The sequence below is a fragment of the Falco cherrug genome, chromosome 5, assembly GCF_023634085.1.
Source record: "Falco cherrug isolate bFalChe1 chromosome 5, bFalChe1.pri, whole genome shotgun sequence".
In the NCBI taxonomy this organism is placed as follows: Eukaryota; Metazoa; Chordata; class Aves; order Falconiformes; family Falconidae; genus Falco; species Falco cherrug.
In genome coordinates, this window is record NC_073701.1 from 84,116,634 (window position 1) to 84,135,956 (window position 19,323).

The following is a 19,323-nucleotide window of genomic DNA, read 5'->3' on the forward strand; positions in this document are numbered from 1 at the left end:
TTCAGTAACACAACACGCTGCAACAGATTTTCCTGTGCCTGGATTCCAGTGCTCCATGATATTACCTACACAGATCAAAAAGCATGCAAATGGGGACCTACATAGCAATATGATGGTAAGATCCAAAGTATGTCATAAATCCCATTCCCTTTTAGAGCCTAGGTACTTCAGAACTTCATGCATTAGCTTTGTAAGTACAGTGTTCGTTGGGGAAGAAGGAAAAAGGCAAAACTACTTTCCCCATTGCTTTGGGTGGTGATTTACTTCATAGAAAAGAAAAAAGGATTCATTAGGAGAGACAGAAAAGCATGATTGTATTGACTTAGATGCAGAAGTGACAGAACACTCTAACAGGGACCGAGTAATATTCGATAAAGAGGGAGATTATATACTTTACATTACACATAGTGGACGGAGTACTGAACCATTCTGGAAGCTCCAGCTCTGCTGCCAGTGTAGCTTTTGCCTCTTCAGATTATCTTCTAGTGCCTTTTCTATTTCTAATATATACCTAAGTAGCTTCAAAACTGGCGCACAAGCTGTCCTAGAAAGAAGTTTCAATAATTACAAGAAAAAAAAAGCCTAAAGAATTGTTTCCTAAAAGAAATGCGTGGTGAATTCTGGGGTGAATATTTGGGTGTTATTACAATTGATTTTGCTTTCTCATTTGTCTAAACATTCTGATGGTAGATGTTTTGCTTCTGAAGTATACAACTTGATCTCATGTGTAACCTATTCATTTTTCAACCTCCACAATTCTAACATTAGCAATTTCAAACTCCTTCCCAACAAAGAGGATTATTTCCTCTTTGATGTCTTTTTATGAGTCTGTGATTGAATTAACCATTGCTTACTGAGTTTAATTTTCTCTGTGAAAGAAGAATAGGTGATTCCAGTGCCTGATGGCAGTATGTAGACTTCTTATTTCACTGACAAAAATAGATATTAAGTTTTTAAGTTCCTTTAGAGTTATTTCACTATTCACTTCTGTTTTCTAACAGTAATACTTATTATCATCAAGTATGGTCCATCTTCCTTACCTTCTTGTGTTCACAATCTGTTTTAAAAATATCTAAAGAATTATTTGTGTAAAGAAGTTTCAACATCTAAGATATTTAAGGCCTGATTCATAAAGGACATAGAATAATATCCAATAGAAGGTTTAATGATACTTGCAAGTTAGGCAGTCAGTTAAGTTCAACAATATCCAATGCTGAGGCATCTGAACAAAGAGCTGTCTTTGTCCATTTTATATTAAAGAATTATTAAAACCATATTTTTCATTGGAGGAAGAACCAAATCATGGACTTCTCTCCACAGCACTCATACTCTTGCTGCCAAAACAGTGTGTCTGCAAGAAAACAGATAGTCCTTTGCCAGTGCTAGGTTTCAAAATGTGCCCGGGAATGGTTTAGGAGACTAATGGAGTCAGTTCTAACAGAAGAAAACAGTTTTAATATTACCTGGTATTGTCTAATGTAACCTTACAGACAAAACCAGAGAGTTTGGCCCTTATAGAGCAAAGAAACAGCTGGATGAAGAAACATAAGTTAAAAATGGTCCTTGGAAGTCATGCTACAGGCCACTGATTTGCGAGTCTGCCTTTCATAGAGATGCTATTTGAAATAATAGTGAATTATGTTTCCCCAGTGTACCCTCCATCTTCTGGACTTGGTCATTTAAATGCTAAGTCCCACTTTAGACACTTAAACTTTACTTGAATATATAACTTCAGCATTTCTGTAATTTGTAGTAGAGGGCGTATCAGCCTAAAGGAAAAAGAAATGGAAAATCCCAGTCCATTAAAACTGAAGACAAATTCCTCCATCATATATAATAGAATCATAGAATGGTTTGGATGGGAAGAGACAGTAAGTGCTGTTCCTTTATCACAGAATCACAGAATGGTTGGGGTTGCAAGGGACCTTTGGAGATTATCTGGTTCACTCCCCAGCTAAAGCAGCTTCACCCAGAGCAGGTTGCACAGGGACACATCCAGGTGGGTTTTGAATGTCTCCAGAGAAGGAGACTCCACAGCCTCTCTGGGCAGCCTGTTCCACTGCTCCGCCACCCTCAAAGTAGTTTTTTCTCATTTTGTGAAGGAACTTCTTGTGTTGCAGTTTATACCTGTTGCCCCTTGTCCTGTTGCTGGACACCACTGAAAACCCCTAAGATATTTATATGCATTGATAAGATCCCCTCTAAGCCGTCTCTTCCTCAGGCGACACAGGCCCAGCTCCCTCAGCCTTCCCTCACAGGGGAGATGCTCCAGTCCCCTCATCATCCCTGTAGCCTCCGCTGGGCCCTCTCCAGTAGTTCCCTGTCTCCCTTGAACTGGGGAGCCCAGCTCTGGACACAGCGCTCCAGATGTGGCCTCACCAGGGCAGAATAGAAGGGCAGGTTTCCCTACCTCGACCTGCTGGCCACACTCCTCCTAACACACCCCAGGGTTCTGTTGGCCTTCTTGGCCACACTGCTGGCCCATGGGCAACTGGCCGCCCACCAGCACTCCCAGTCCCTTCCCCGCAGAGCTGCCCCCCAGCAGGTCACCCCTGGCCCGTGCTGGTGCTGGGGTTACAGGTGCAGGACCCCACACGGGCCTTTGTTGAACTCCATCAGGTCCCTCTCCACCCAGCTCTCCGGCCTGTCCAGGCCTGGCTGAAGGGCAGCGCGGCCTCCTGGGGGATCAGCCGCTCCTCCCGGTTCTGTATCACCAGCAAACTGCTGAGGGTGCCTCTGTCCCCTCATCCAGGGCACCGAGGGAAAGATTGGGCAGGACTGGACCCAGCACTGACCCCTGGGGAACACCGTCTCCAGGCCTCCAGCTGGACTCTGGGCTGCTGATCACAACTTCTGAGCTCTGCCATTCAGCCAGTTCTCAGCCCACCGCACTGCCCACTCATCTAACCCACGCTGCCTGAGCTTACCTGTGAGGAGGTTATGGGAGACAGTGTGAAAAGCCTTGCTGAGATCAAGGTAGACAACATCCACTGCTCTCCCCTTGTCTATCCAGTCAGTCCACCACATGCTTAGAGATGACCTCCAGGATGAGCTGTTCCATCACCCTTCCAGGGATGGAGGTGAGGCTCACCAACCTGTAGTTTCCTGGGTTGTCCTTCTTGCCCTTTTTGAAGACAGGAGTGACACTGGCTTTCCTTCAGTCCTCAGGCACCTCTCCTGTCATCCATGACCTACAGTCGTGTATAGACTGTTCATCACTAATACTTTTTAAATCTGTAAGCATTTTTCAAAATGAATTATATTAATTCTTTTAAGTAGAAGTGAACTGATAAAGAAACTCTTTTTAAAGATCGAGTCAAATAAACCCATGTTCTTTTTTGGCCTTACAAACAAGAGGGAATAATTTTCAAATTCTAACCTGAATATGTAATATATCTTGTACATTTGATCATACGTGGTACAACTGAACAGTTTAAGACAAGAGAGCTAAGGCTGGCATTTACACTTTTACACAGACAATTTTGGTTCAATTACCTGTTTTTAAGTGCTTGTTATTTTAATAATCTCTAGAAAGAGTGGTAATATATAGGCGGTAGCCTTTTAGGTGTTGCCTTGTTAATCATGAAGACGACAATGTCCATGTCTATGTATCATCACCTGCAGGCACAAATGCCTATATAAAAGCAAGAACCATATCATAATTCAGCAGATATAATTCCAAATAAATCTTGATAAACCTTGTTTCCCTTTTTACTCTATTGATAGTACTTACTGTATTTTCACCAACACATGCATAAAGAAGGAACAAGAGAATGCCATTTCTTTTGAACATGTCTTTTAACCAGCAAGAAAGGTGCCACAGTGCAGTGTGGGGTCATTGTAAATTCTGTTTCAGAAATGCATTCGACTCAGTGATCAAATTTACAAGTTTCTCCAGTGTAAGTCTTTCTGACTGTAGTTGGGAGGTACTTGCTTGCTTGCCCAAATTTAAGACAAGTGTAACAAATTGTGGCTGACTGATGCAGAACCTGTACATATAAATTGGATGATTACTTATACTCTTATTAACAAGCTGCAAAGCCAAATTACTGACATTAGAGTTCAGTTTTATGTTTTGACTATTATTTATTTTCAATTAAGATAAATTCCTTGATATACTAGAGTTTAAATTTTTTGGGTAATGCTTTTAAAACCAACAAAAATATATAAAAGCATGTTAAAAGTAGTTTTGTGAGTTATAAACTAGCTTAGTTCCTCTAAACATTACTGGATAAATAAACTATCATATTAAGATTGTCTTCTACTGAGTCAGGAGCCTAGAGGAAATAACAATAATACAGATTTTCCCTTGTGCTGCTTTTTTGCTTTGAACTAATTCAGAAAAGGAGATTGCAGTTTCCTTCCAGAGTTAGGTCCCTAGTAGCAAATGGCAGAAACCTAAGTTTTCCTTCTGCCTTTGACAGTTTGCCTTGGATCAGACAGGATTCTTGGACTGGTATCAGCAACCAAGGCATTAGCTGATGAGATGTAATTTTACATTGTTGCTGTCATTGTTCTAATATCATTTGTACCATCACTGGATTTTATGTGACAGCAACTGACATGCTTAGGTCCCAGTTTTCCCTACTAGTTAACACAAATGTGCAAAGTATCAGTACAACACATGTAAATGGGATAACTTCGGGTACATAGTTATACTTCTAAATTACTACATTGAGTCAGTGTCTTCTGAAAGAAGCAGGCATTGACTGGAAATTAAAAATAAGCATCCCAGTGCAAGGGCTGATGATATTTCTGAAAGAGAGCAGGAGGAGGTAGGATTAATATGTTCATTTGCTTTGACAGTGTTAATATTTGTTCTGTGTACAAAAGTTTGAGAAAAAAATGTTTCTAGAGGTATAAAAATAATCAAGCAGCTAGGATTTTCAGCATTGATCTACCTTTTGCCGTTAAGGGATGGAATTTATTAATATTACTTTTGCACAAAACTAAGACTGAAGGAAGTGAAAAGCTTTATTTGGTTTTTTTTTGTTTGTTTGTTTTTTTAACAGATACAAGATTTTGGTGAAGCAGAAACAAGGACAACAAAACATGAGTATTTTATTACATGTTCTCAATGCTGTATTAGCCAATATACTTACTATTTTGTAATATTTGTGAAAAACTTAGCCTCATCTATAGTTAGAAGGTTGTGATTTGAAAATACTTGAAACACTGACATAATTTTTAATCTGATCATTATATAAAATGAAAATGATGTAATGTACTTATGCAGTGAAATAGGTTATTCAGAGTGTATTGTAGAGTAACTAATCAATGGGTAAAGCTTTAAGGGATAGGAGATTGAGAGGATTTTGAAACTATCATTTGTCTTTTTCTTGATAACAGAAAGGATTATGAAAATGATAGCTGGTGGAAAGGCCATGTGATACGACATTTATTCAAATATAGTATAAGAAAGGCTTATATCTAGCTGTTTCTTCAGTGCAGGCATTTAGCAATTCCGAAAACAATGTATGCATTTACATGATTATTTTAAAGATCCCAATTACTGGTAAGATATTCAGCTGACTATGCTTATTTGATAGTGAACAATTTATATAGACTATCTGGTACGATGTTATTTAAAATATTTTTTGACAAAAAACTCATATTGGAAAAAACATAGGTAGGTAATTAAGCTCTCTCAGTTCTTTTACCTTCTATTCATAACTGAAATGTCTTTTAACATAAACTATACATATTAGAAATATTCAGACTGTGAAACATTTTTGACAAATGTAAATTTAAATGCAAAAGATCTCATGTTAAAAATCTGCTGAAAATTTCTTTACCATTGGACCTAATTTTGTAAAACTTAGATTAGCCAGCAAACAGCAATTCCACTTATAAAATGTACAAAGTCTTGATACCTATTTTCTTTCATCTTTTTTTGGGGGGTGGGTGGGGTGGGTGGAGAGAGAGAGAGGTGGGGGGGAGATATTAAAAGGAAACCCAACATTTTGCAATTTTTATTTCTTTTAGTGAGAATGCCCCTTTTTCCTGAAAGCCTGTGACAATTCTTTCACTTGGAAAAATCCCCGAGTAGCTACCATCAGCATGTTGGCCTGGGAAGTGGAATTTTCAGATACAATGTGTTGTTTTAAAAAGTTGTATTTTCATGTAAGAAATGTTATTTCTGGCAAACGGGTGACCTATACTAGGGTCTTACACAGCATAGACACAGCTCAATCACAACTTAGAAGAAATTCATAGTCTTCTTTACTGTTCCTCCCTGCAATCTTGTCAATGGTTCTTATAAAAAAAAGAATAATGCTCCAATAGACTCGACAGAACACAATTTCAAGTGATGAGACAAGAGAATATAAATGGCAGAGAGAGTCATAAAGAAGTGAAGCTGATTCAGCTGTATCTTTAGAAGGGGAAAATTCACTTTTGATTAGACAACTGACCTTGTTTTACAACAGTGTTACTATATATATGTTTTTAGTGAACTCATTATATTATAAGTAGATCAGAAAATAACTGAGTTTATTATTTTATATTAAGAATATGCTAAATACTGCTTAGTCTTTTTACATTGGAAAATGCAGGTGCAATTACCGTTTCAGAACAGAAAATAATGTGGCCCCAATTTATAATGACAGTCACATAAAAAATTTAATTGCCTAAAAGATACAAGAGAACATTCTTGATTTACTTTTAAAAAAGAAACCATACTTAGATTTAATTCTTAGTCAGGGATCAACAATCTTGTTTATGGCATAGTAAACTACACTTAAAGAACTTTATGATTCATTGTAAGAGCTTTAAGTCAAGGGTGCTGCCTACCTGTGCCACTGCTGTCTGTGTAGGGCAATAGAGCACTGATATGTGCACCCATTCTGGACTTCATAAATAGTCCTGCCCCTACTGAATGAGAGAATGTCTTCATTGTGGTTCTCTAAAACGTTTGAGTAAACATGGACCACTGCCTGTGGCAGGTACACAATGTACCTGTAAATAAGCTGACCTGTAAACCAAAGCTCAGGATTGACAATTTGAGAAGACATTGCCTAAGTAAGACCCAACCTTTTGCTCTGTTGCAGTTCAAGCTTTCTTTTGCTGGGAGGCATCTCAGAGCATTTGCCTGTGCAATCTTAAAGACAGCATGTGCAAAATATCTATACCATCCTGTTTGAAGGGGAGCTGTCCAAAAGTCCTTTCAGCTTGTGTTATTCTAAGACATGTAATTCCAAACAGTTTAATATATCTTGAGCAGAGTTAGAAACATACACATAGTTTCCCTGTATTGGCTAATGTACATCCTCAGCCTAGATTTTCATCAAAGATGTTCAGTGGCCTATACAAGTTTTACTCCTTTTTTAGTTTGTGATTTGAACATGTAAGCACACCAAACCCAAGTAATATAGGAATTCCTGTGACATTTTGCAAGTCTAAATAATTCAGATCAGTTGCTTTCCTGTTTTCAAGTGAGTTACATTGAATGCAGGTTAGTCTTTTGGTATGTAATTTTCATTGTTACTAGCCTTCATTATGTTTTGCCTCAATCTTGTTACTCATTTATTGGATACACATCTCTCCAAGTAAAGATAAGGCCACAAAACTTGTTGCAGCACTCCCCAAACTATCAAGCTACAGTAAGGCCTCATACCAGCATACCCTCCATACGATCCCTCTCCTCTCCTCTCCTCTCCTCTCCTCTCCTCTCCTCTCCTCTCCTCTCCTCTCCTCTCCTCTCCTCTCCTCTCCTCTCCTCTCCTCTCCTCTCCTCTCCTCCCCTCCCCTCCCCTCCCCTCCCCTCCCCTCCCCTCCCCTCCCCTCCCCTCCCCTCCCCTCCCCTCCCCTCCCCTCCCCTCCCCTCCCCTCCCCTCCCCTCCCCTCCCCTCCCCTCCCCTCCCCTGCCCTCATCTCACCCCCAGTGCCTGCTCTCTCTTCATTGACTCGCAACCACTTCACTTAACCAGCCACAGCTGCACCTTATCTACATCAGCCAACCCACAGCTATATATTATCAATGGTAATTAACCCAGCTTCATTTCTCTACAGAAACTAATAATTTTTAGGAGGTGAAAGTGATTCCTTAATACTTTTAAAGCCTCAAACCAAGTTAGTTTTTCTTGCTTGCCCTGCTAAGCCATTTTTTCAACAGTTTTGACAGTTTCTTTATTCAGTGAATAAATAGGATTTTTTTTTCACTATTTTCTTTCTCTGTATTCTGCAAAGTCTTTACTAAAGATGAATAAAAGCAGCATGCATTTCAACTGGACCTCTGCAACATCATAGCAGTGTGCTGGATTTATAATGATATACAATTACACACCCCTGCATGACAGTTACATTGTCTATTGTCTTTTCAGTCATATTTATTTAAGAACTGAGAGTACCAAAACTAACTTCCAGTCTCTCTTCACTTGAACTCTGACATAAGGCCATATGCTGCTTTACGCCAGCAAATTTCACTAGTGACAGTCAAACCCAGAAATGAAGATAAAATGTTATCAGCTGGATACTTCCAAGTCCCCAGTACGGCTGAACAGGAAGTGATTTTCTTATACTGAACGTGAGTCTTTTCAGAGTTGCAAAAGAACTTCCACTATCGTTACATGTAAAGCTAAAACCTGTGGAAGCATGGCCCAAAGCACGCAGGAGAATTCCTTTTCCAGTGTAGCTAATACCATGACAGAACTGTAGACTAAAATCTGGATTTCTAGCAATACAGGCTTGTTGTACTTATGTTCGTGGCTTTCTGCGCTTCTTTATATTTAAAAAAAAAATAATAATAATAAAAAAAATCACCTTGATTTTCTTATGGCACCTAAAATGTTCTCTCAAGAAAACTGTTTAAATGTTCTGACATTTTCCAATTTAATAAAAAGAAATCAACTTTAATACCACAAAGTGGAAAAATTATCCATGATAGTGATTCACAGCTTCATATCTGTGAAATTATCTAAATGTGCAAATGCATAGCAAATTTGCACAAGACGTATATGAGAAGACAGGAAGACAATTTTCAGTCAACAGAAAAAAAATTAAATCTGCGAAAGAAGTTGTATGTTTTCTCCTCTGGGTAAACAAGGAAGACATCTCACAGTAGATGAAGATGCTGAGCATAAATATCAGAAATGCATCAAAGGAAGAAGGTTTGGGTAATGGCTTATAACAAAATCTCTACCGATGAGGAATTCTCTGTTTTCCTGTGATATTTGCCACTTAATCAAAACAAGTACCAATTTTATCATATTAAAAGAAAATCATCATATTAAAGACCTATGAGCTTGTACAATTGCGGCCTCTTTTTACAGCACAGTTAAGCAATCAGAATGGTTTGGGCTTTCTTAAGTGTATAGTTTCTCATTAAAATATAAATAAATGGCTTCCCTTAAAGTAAGGAAAGCAGATCAATGCTCACACACAGTTTGTATACCAGCATTTGTTTATGCAGACTAATGAAATGCCTTAAATGACAGTAAGAATATCTTATATCAGTATGTAAATATACATTGAATATTTACAGCGCCTGTTACCTAACTAATCAAGACAAATGAAAAAATAAAAGGAATTTGTTTTTGAAACCAAATGATCACAAAAAACACAAGTGCTGAGTAAGGGTGCATATGATGCCATGATGACATAGGCTTTGCGGCCTTTTTCTTAGTTAAGCACTCTATTGTCATAGTTTAGAAAATTCTATGCACTTTTACCCTTAGCCAGTGCTTATATTTTGAATTTTCAATGTGCGTTACCTAAGACTGTGAGCGCTTAATGCTCACACATTGTGAAGTCTAGAATAACTGAAATCAGTAAAGAAAGATAAGGAAATGTCCAGACTTTTCTCCTTTTCCTTTTCTCTAGAGTGTATTTAAAGATTATCTGCTCCTCTTTGTTTCCACTGAAAAGCTTATCTTATTGTTTGACTGTTTACACATCTTCCTTTCTATCTTTCTATTTTACTTTCAGCTCTTATAAATGCTCCACAAAATCACTTACTGTGTCAATAACCTTGACCAAGCCCTACTCCTCCTTAGATTTACTTATTGTCCCTCCTTTTCTCTGTGTGAACTGCAAGTTCACATTCTGCCTTTCAGACTGGCATTTATCTAATTTTCTTTCCTATTTCTGCCTTTCCCAGCTAACACAATTTATATCCCACTGCAGATCTTCCTCATGTCTCCTCCTTCATGAAGTTTCTTGCAGATGCATGTACTTCCTCCTTGAACACAGGTCCATGCACCCCCATCTCAGAGCCCTTCAAGTATTCTTTTCAGAAGTCCGTATTCCAGCACTCCTCAGAGGATTGATAGCAGGGAGGAAGAAAGGGAGAAAGAGTACAGAGTGATAAGTATCATTCACCATGACCAATAATTGTAATTTTATCACAGGGTTGTTTGACAGTTTTTACCTTTTACACTGCTTGATTAATCTCCAGAAAAGGAGAGGAATAACCATAGATCAAGAAATAGCATAATTCCTGTAAATACTAATAAAAAATCTGCGGAGATAGAAGAATGGGCGCTAGGCTTCATACTGGGTTTGATTATGAATTCAAAATCTTGCTAATATTTCTGTATTCCTGCTCAAATCATAAAGTCTTCTAGGTAGGTATTTTACATCCTAACATCCCTGTAAAGACTGCAAAGCCCTTAACATGCTGTGGTATTTGAGACAGACTGGCATATGCTCTGTTCATTTTTAACCTGCAGCTGTGCTTAAGAAATTGTGCTTGAGCTTTGTTTTGGTTTAGAATTTTGATTTTTTGCTGCAGAGGCACAAGCAGAATAAATATACAGGTTAGACTTGTTAGATGAGGAGGACAAAAGAGGCATGGGAGGGATGCATTTTGTGAAATGGGTATTGATTTGGTAATAACCTGTTTTAATTGCATGGTAGAAGGAAGAGGAACACAATTATTGTTCTGTGGGCAAAGAAATTCCTTTTTATGTTTGGAAACAATTCCTAACACAGAAAAAATATAAAATTTTATGAGCATCTCTTCAAGGGATTTAAATGCAAATTAACCCTGATGTATTCTACATATGGTTCATGCCACATAACAAAATCTACTATTAGAGAAAAATAAAATGCACTAAAAATTGCTGCTTCAGCCTTCAAGAACTAGCTAATCAGGTATCACAGCAGTGGAGACTAATCAAAGATTCTTTAATTGCTAGTAAACTGGACTTTATGATGTAAAATATATTGTATTACTCAGTCATAGTAAGATTATTAGAAAAAAAATACCACTGTAGTACAACAGGATACAGGTTGTTTTTTTTTTTTTCATGAGGTTGAAATGAGGTGTAAAAAAAATAATCTGTGGTCTGTGGTTTCAATAGGAGGCACTTAACCTCACTTCTTACTTTTTTTTTTTCTTTTGTTATCCTGAAAGTTCACACCAACAGGGTTGCTGTGTGGGTACAGAACAAGAAAATTGGTCTAAACCAAGATGATTCAATACTTCTTAAAAACTGCTTTGCAACCGAAGACACCATAATGCCAGGAAACATTAACATGTGTTTCAGAGCTGAAGAGAGATTATAGCTCTGTGAATTAGAACTGGCTGACTGAATTTTGGCATAAACTCTAGAAAGCTAAGCAGGGCATTTTCTGCAGAAGTTTTTTCAGATATAATACTGTGTCTTTTAGATATCACTGGTTAATTTTGGTTTTGATGCATTTGGAGAGAGCTGGACCACTGTCTTTTTCCATCCTCCATTACGCGATGTTGCTCACTGTGAAACTGGAAGGACCCAAAGCCAAAGTCAGAGGCAAAATATGGTTAAATTGCACATATAAATGCACCTTATTGAATTTTGGCCTTCCTACAATACCAGTGGGCTGTGGACACAGTAGTTTCAAAAGGTGTTTTGTGGTATCATTTCTTTCCTCCTTTCCTATTTAATTGGAAACCAAAAGCCTAATTTATACTTAATGTGTACTACCACTAATGCTCTATAATTAATGCAAAATTAACTTTTGCTATGATGGTTTCTTTGAAAGCTACCTTGCAATAACTGTTCAGATTGTATATTTGTAGGAGTAATAAAGAAATGTACCATTATATTTTAATTACTTAATATAAGGAAGGCAAAAAACCCACAGTAAATTGTATATATTTTGTGACTCTTATTACTGCAATTTTTACTGTAGAACTGAACATAAAAGGAGTGAAACACACAAGTCACATAACAGTGATATGTTTCACTCAGGTACCACTTCTTTGGAAAGCATCTATTTCCTTCTCATTAAAAAAATAAATTAAAGTTTCTTTAAATATTTCTCACTCAAAACTCCTTTTAATTGTAAGATCTACAGTATTTGTAATTTAAAATGCCTTTTAAACTTTTTGTACTAAAAAATACTTTCAATTGTTTTTCTTCACAGTTTACCAAATTCTTGTATTTATCCATGTTATACTTTTGGAGCTCAGGCATTTACTACCGTACAAGCACAGTTAAAAGGTACAAAATGAATGCCTTTATCAAAATTTCCCATTGATTAACTGAGTGGCCTGATTACAGAATATGAATTTTAGTGAGGAACAGGAAACTGAAATCATTGCCAGGTTAATAATTTAAGAGCCTCAATCTCCTTTATGAGTGTGTGCATGGAAATGTGAAAAGCTTATACAAACTATAAATGTAGTAATAAGCACATCCAGAAGACATACAGATTATACTGCAGAACCAAGAAGATGGGCATGGAAGGGTCTTAAACAGAAGAAAAAGTGCTAGCTGGGGCTTGTGCTGAAGAAGCAAATGGGAAAGAGATCATCTGATTTTTGGAGGCTATGGCTGCTTAAATGAATCAAGAATCTAGTTAGCAAATACTTACTGATTAACTTTTTGTACAAAATGGTTAAAAGCAGGCATTAACTTTCTAGAATCAGAAGCACTATGTATAGACAGCTGGATCCAGCAAGTAGCTGTCTGTTCTCAATTACTAAGGAAAGCAAGAGAAATTTATAGCACTTTATATTTTCCAGCATGAATGTGGAAGCATCTTTTAACTTTCTACCAGCAAAATCAAATGGAGGCACACCTCACACAATAAGAACTGAGTCCACTGTGAATTCATACGCAATTTCCTGGCTATACTCATCAAACTGAAATGCAGAAATTAAGGAAACTAAGTAGAACTTAGAAATGTTGCCTTTGTCAATATATTGTTCCTTTGAAGTTTTCCATTTCTATTTTACATCCTATTTATATTCAATTTCACTTCAGTTAAAGGACCATCAGATGTAGATTAAAAGTAAATAGCATATGGCTCAAACACCCCTGAGAAACTGTTTTCAAAATTCTCATGCAGACCTGATTCTCTCTTCTCCCAGTTCCTTAATATTTTTTCAAATCAGACTGACCAGTCCAGAAGTAATCAGATATCAACATGTGGAAGTATCCTAGAAAGCTAATATTTATTACTAGATTGTTGCTAATTCAAGTTTTGATATGCTTTTTCAGCAATTATTAGATTAAAAGATTACTTCCTCTATAAAATAGACAAAGTAAGTTAGTTCCTATGTCTCTCCAGTCAGGGTTTAAGCATCCTTCAAACTCAGGAGGAATCTTCCTTTCCTCAGCTAAGTCTATTACATCGCTTACTTTTAAATAGAAATGAACCCTACTGGTATAGTAAATGATGGTCCTCACTTTTCACTTGTTCTCAATCAAGTATCTTTAAGAGCTGGACAGCTGCAAGCAGATAATACAGTGGCTATTCACTGTGTCTTTAATTTCTTCTTTCTTATGTTTCAGTATATTTAGTTCTGCATCTTCACTTCTACTTTTGCATAAAATAGCATTAATGCTGTATACCCACAGATGCAATAAATACTTTTTTTTTATTTTAATGTAATATTGGGGCTTTAAGTTTGGGTAATTAAAGTCATTCATACTGCATTAACAAAGTGAGAATATTTGTAAATACACCAGTGCATTGGCTGAGTACATTAACTATTTTCTGTAGATATAAAAGAAAGCCCACTAGCTGACCCAATGCATTTGATGGAAAAGGTACTTTTCAGTTTATATAGGAAAATTTATATTCTAAAGCTGTTTCGGGAAGTAAGTGGATTTTAGCTTCAAATTTTTATTTTAGAAAGGTTCAGAACAAAATATGAAAATTTTTAAAAGGTCTACAAAATAAAATTCAGAAGGAAAGGATTTTGTTTTATATTTTAAGACAAAGTGCCTGGGTCTTATCTAGTGAGAGTTTGATTATTTTACTTTTAAACCAAAGCAGTCATAACACTCCCTAGTTGTTTAAGTTTCAGCAAATCAATATTTCAATATGAAAAAGTCTTCCATTGCAGAATTTATGGATAACTAACTGCAAAATGCTTTTATCATGTTTGAGGAAAATCATTTGCTATGTGGGGACAAACCTGCCCCTCCTCTTCAGCAGTTCCAAGAAAAGTATGTGAGAGGAAACTTCTAGGTGGCTTTTTTTTCTCCTAACTTTGTGTTTATTGCAGAGATTTTTTTAATTTTTACTATTTTTTTCTACTTATGTTAGCTACTCTCTTATAACTGAGGCTGAAGCTTTCAAGGGAGAAGTTCTAGGAGAAAGACTAATGTGTGGGCCTAGAAATGAAGTCAGAGAGGTAATTGCTTTCAGCCAAGCAACTCATATCCTAAGATTACTGCACAGTTTTCAATGAAAAAATGAACAGACTTTTAGAACTTAAAAGGGATACACTTGTAGTACTGTAATGCACTGTGTGGAAGCAAAAGATACAAATTTAGCATGAATAGTGACATGGCAGTAACTTTTATTTGAGTTTCAGCATAATGGTGACTATGTAGGTACAAAGCTGAAATTAGATCTTTACAATTTTCTTTGTCAGGTCTGAGTCAAGATCATTCTGCACTGTTACATTTCAGAGTATTTTTTGACTTGAACTATGAACTGTTATTTTGATTTTGTCTTTTTTTTGTTGGTGGTTTTTTATTTATTTATTTAGGGGGGAACAGAGACAGAATGAAGAGCAAAAGTTTGTTTGCTTTTCACCTTGTTTATTTTGGGAAACTGCACTTTGAAAGTTGTTTCTGAAAATCCGTTGGAACTAGGTCATATCCTTCATTTTCACTTCCAAACCCCTTCCCCATAATTCCCAGAGCACTAGACTCCTTCCCAGCTGTAAAACAGATAGTTAGAAAGTCTAGCTTTATTTCCAGCTATAAGTTGGTGATCAGTAGTCTCTCCTGGAGGGCACTGAAGACAAGCTTACAGCCTCATCATTAACCAGCCATACTGGTGAGCCGGCAGCCTGCTGCTCCTGCCAGTGGGCCCGGCACGCAGCTTGGCTGCTGGTCTATTACTTTCCCAATGGCTCCTTATGTGTTTCCTTCCCATGCCTTATTCATAGGATCCTTTCAATTCTCATGTTTGTTTTTATGCTAGCTTTACCTTTGACCCCTATCACTCTCCATTCTTGTATATTCTCCTACAAAAGAGTCTCTATATACATTTTTCCAATATATTTGCTGACTCTATTCAGCATTCTCTGGAACCCTTGGTCCAACTTTCCTCCTTTTATTTTTTACCTCTTTGCCTTCTGAAGTTGGGAATCTGGATCAGCCTATAGACAATTTTTCTAGGTCTTCCTCCCATTAAGAAGTTGTGCATGTTTTCCTTCTCCCTTTTCTAAGCTCCCTCATTCTCCCAGCCCTGGAAAACCTCTTCATTTCTCCTGCTTCTTCTTCCTTCCTTCTTCTTCAATTTCAGGATCTGTCATGGACTCTGTGAGAACTTCATTTTCCCTATCCTACTGTTCTTCCTACAGGGGCAGAGGGTCATTTAGGATATCAATGTCTTAAATTTCAAGAAACTGATTGGCCATTAGAAAGCTCTATGAATCTATAGGCAATTACAAATATCCTTGCTAGGGTGTTAAATCCTTAACAACCACCTCCATTACTTTTCCCTTCCCAGTTTTCTTCTATGGTAATGAAAGACTATTAATCACTTACGTCTCCATTGTTTTGGTGTTCCCTCACTGATTATTAAATACTCTGCTCTGCTACACATTGACCTTACTCTATTTTTCCTGTCCTTCACTTTTTTCTCCCCTATGTTGTCTCCAAAACTTCAATTTGATGACTTTTTTCCATTGTAACAATGATGTAAAATACAGTTAGCATGGAGAATGTTGATACAGTTGTCTACAATAAAATATTTATGCATCACACTGATGTTAGTATAAATGCTGTGCCAACAGAGCAGCATCCCAATTGACTTTATTCTGCATTTGTGCTGTTGAGTACAGCTTCACTTAAGTGAAAACACTAACTTTACGACCAGTTTCAGATTTTTTCTTTAAAAGCTTTCATACATAATTAGTCCTTGCACTGTTTCTGGAGGTACAGGAGTTCCACATTTCTTGGCCAGGGAGTATCAGCAACCTTCAGAACAGATTAAGTGTGTTTAATAGAGGAATCCTGCAAAAGTGTATGTCATAGTGCAAAGCTGTGATATATAGGCAACTCTGAGTGAGCTGGTTTAGGTACTAGAAGTAAAGCACAGCTACTTGTGGTTATCACAACTCTGTTAAGGATAAGTACCTAACTTCTCACATCACAGGTTTTTTCCCAATTTATACAATGTGAACAAAAGCTTCTGATTTATTTGTGCAAATCAACAGGATTCCTTAAAGCTTTCTGTACTTTGGTTACATATCTGAGGAAGAACTGAAATAATCACTGTTGCAATTCCAGTGTTGTTTATACTCATGTCACATGATTTTCTCTCTGCTGTCTTGATCATTGACACAGAGCACCCATTGATCCCTGTAGATCTATGTTTTCTATCATATATTTACTTTCCAAGTGATCCCTCCATAATTCTGCCATCCTATGCAGAGTGTTTTATATGCAGCTAATTGTGAAATACTTAGATTTTATTTCTGCGGTAAGACTTCATAACTTTTAGAAATAATGTCAAATTGTTGCAATGTGGTTTTCCTACTAGCATTGATCAAGAGATGATAAAACTTCTACCAAATAGATGACATATTCTGACTACATAATATTAAAATCAAAGCATAGTCTAATCTAATTTAAATAAACTTTCAAATTTATTCTATTTCTTTGTTATCACCACAGGTCTTTTGTAATTAAAATTATGTTATAATTGATATTCTGGTTGCATTATTGTTCTATTTTTCTCCAAGTATTGCTGCAAACTTCTACAGGCAATAGAAGAAGGTGGGGTGGGGTGGGGGTGGTAGGTGGGAAAGACTCTCTGAAAGCACTTTAAAAAACCTACAACAAACCTCCTTGGCTGTTAAACCACTCTTACCAAATGTTCTGTCATTAAGAAATAGTTTAAATCCCTGTTTCTCTCCATCAGAACAGGAGCTGTGAGCACTATGTCTGCTAGAAAAGCAAGATGTGGGTGTTTTGGTGGGCTGTGTATGTGGGAATTACTTATCCAGTAGTTCTCTGGTTTTTAGAACACTCTTTTACAGTTGAGAAGTTCACCCAACATACGTTTAGAAACTTGAAATACAAACATCGAATTTTCTTGAACTTTCTTACTTTTACTACAGAAACATTCAAAGTATAAAAGCTTCAAATAACTTTTGTTTTTGTTTTTGCAACATTCCTGCAACATGGGAGATGAATTTACTTTCTGCCCTACAAGTTCTCTCACATTTTGAATGTTTCCATCTGTCACACTGATGCATTTTTTTCTGAAGGTTATCTTCTTCCTTTTCTTTCTGTCTTTTATATGCCTTCTCTGTCTTAAATAGGAAAATATTGAATTGTTTTCTTTTGAGAACCCTGCTTTAGGGATTCCTGCTGCTCTATTGCTGAAATATAGATGGTTTATGGAATTTTTTCAGCATCACAACAGACTGTGATCTTGTTCCATCTCACAAGCTAAATGGCATATATTTATTATTTTATTTATTAAGTGCTCAAAATGATCTCACTGGGACATATGCAGTATTTGGGTGCTAGATCTCAATGGACAATGTGTATGCAACATTCACTGGAAGCTGATCTCACATTAAAAACTAGTTTAGTGCTACTGCATAATTAACATATTTGATTTATATAGGTAATTGGGAAGCACAGTTTACAATGAGCTCGATCTTATGTCTTTTTTTTGTCCATCCAGATTCATGATGGATGCCATTTTCAGATGAAAAATGTAATGGAGGTCTTGAGTACCTTGGCAACTACAAATCTCCTAGCACTTTAGAGGAACAGGATTATTTACCTTACTTTAATGGACATATCCATTTGTCTGTTTGAATAGGCTTTTTAATATTGTTTATGGCTCCTTCATTTTCATGTTATTATATGCTGCTTAGCATATTGCTATGCTTTGTATGTTGCCAGCTTTGAATGAAAGATCATAATTTTAAAACAAGTAGTTCTAAAGATAATGTGGGTTGTTTTTTTTCACTAAACCTCATGCATTTAAAATAGCAAGGGTTTAAACAGTATGTTTTTCAGCCTTAAGCATGGCTTTTGCATTATTAGTTAGTTCTTATATGGTGTCATATTCTTGTGAAATTGTATATTTTATTTACTCAAAGCTTTATAGCAGCATTCACTAAAACTTATTTAAGAGAAAAATCCACCAGTCTTCTTGTAGATGAGTCTCATTTTCAAAATGCTATTACTCAGATTAGCTATCAAAATGCCTTTGAAAATCTAATACGCATTCTCATGAAAAATAACCTTGAACAATATTTTTTGAAATTATTGTCCAGTAAGCCATGTGATTCAATAGTTTTTATGTTTAAAAAGTTATGTTGATAACATTTGCCTAAGGTTGGACGATTTTGCATATATTAACAAGCCTCTGTTGTGAGTCCCTGCTTAATAATAACGGTCTTTGACACTTGTCTTGTTTACTTGTTTACATAGTTGTCTACTATGCTTGCTATGTGTGCTAACATTATAGTGGAATTTCCATGATTCTTTAATATCGCTATGCACATGTTTTAGGTGAGATAGACTTTGCAGATACAATAAATTGGCAACAACATTGACTTGAAATTGCTTGCTCTTGTTTAGAAAATGTTTATGACAACATTATTTTTACTAGGATGCAGGAAAAATGTTTATCATAATTCCAGTTTTATCTATGCATGAACATTATTTGTCTCCATTTTTCCTGAGAACGTTTTACATGCATTGTGTTTCAAGTATCATATCAATTTGGACAAAAGTCTAACACTGATGTCTAGAACTTTGGCCATCATTTGTATAAAGGTGTTCTGAGACTGTGCACAAGACAGACTGAGACCTAGAGTTGTCGGTCACACAAATATTATAAGTCATACAGTCTGACCTTTTCAGGTAATTAATCTCATGAATCCAGATTGACACAACATGCTAA